Here is a 783-nt window from a genome sequence, read left to right as displayed (position 1 = left end):
TCCAGGACTGGGTTAGCATAAGAAGATGAAAATCTAGCATGCATGACCTACTACTTGTGTCACAAAGGCATATGCATTGTAATGGGGGACTCCATGCATGACTTTCGTTATTTTTTGTTGAAATGGAAGCTGTTTTTTTAAGCGGGTATGACAGTTATGTTTGGATGAGCGGATGATGTGCATTTATATTCGCAGATGATATATACTTTTACACATATCTATACACATGCGTGTGCGTACAACGTGCATATTTACTTTTAGAATATCTATACTCACCAAACCAACCCCCTCCCCCCTTCTTGTAGTCTACACCTCTACTCCCCCTCTTGTTTTCTTCACCCCTACCTCCTTCCTGTAGTCTACATCCCTACCCGACTACTTGTAGTCTTCACACCTCCCCTCCCCTCTCGTATTGTCTACGCCCTACCCCTCTCTCTTGTCTACTCCCCTACCCCTCTCTCTTGTCTACTCCCCTACCCCCTCTCTTGTCTACTCCCCTACCCCCTCTCTTGTCTACTCCCCTACCCCCCTCTCTTGTCTACTCCCCTACCCCCCTCTCTTGTTACTCCCCTACCCCCTCTCTTGTCTACTCCCCTACCCACCTCTCTTGTCTACTCCCCTACCCCCCTCTCTTGTCTACTCCCCTACCCCCCTCTCTTGTCTACTCCCCTACCCCTCTCTTGTCTACTCCCCTACCCCCCTTCTTGTTGTCAACACTCCTACCCCCTCTCCTGTTGTCTACACCCCTACCCCCCTCCTACCCCTTCCAATCCCTCAATCAGC

This window comes from Penaeus monodon, chromosome 29 (genome assembly GCF_015228065.2).
Source record: "Penaeus monodon isolate SGIC_2016 chromosome 29, NSTDA_Pmon_1, whole genome shotgun sequence".
Classification (NCBI taxonomy): Eukaryota; Metazoa; Arthropoda; class Malacostraca; order Decapoda; family Penaeidae; genus Penaeus; species Penaeus monodon.
This window is presented reverse-complemented; position numbering follows the sequence as displayed.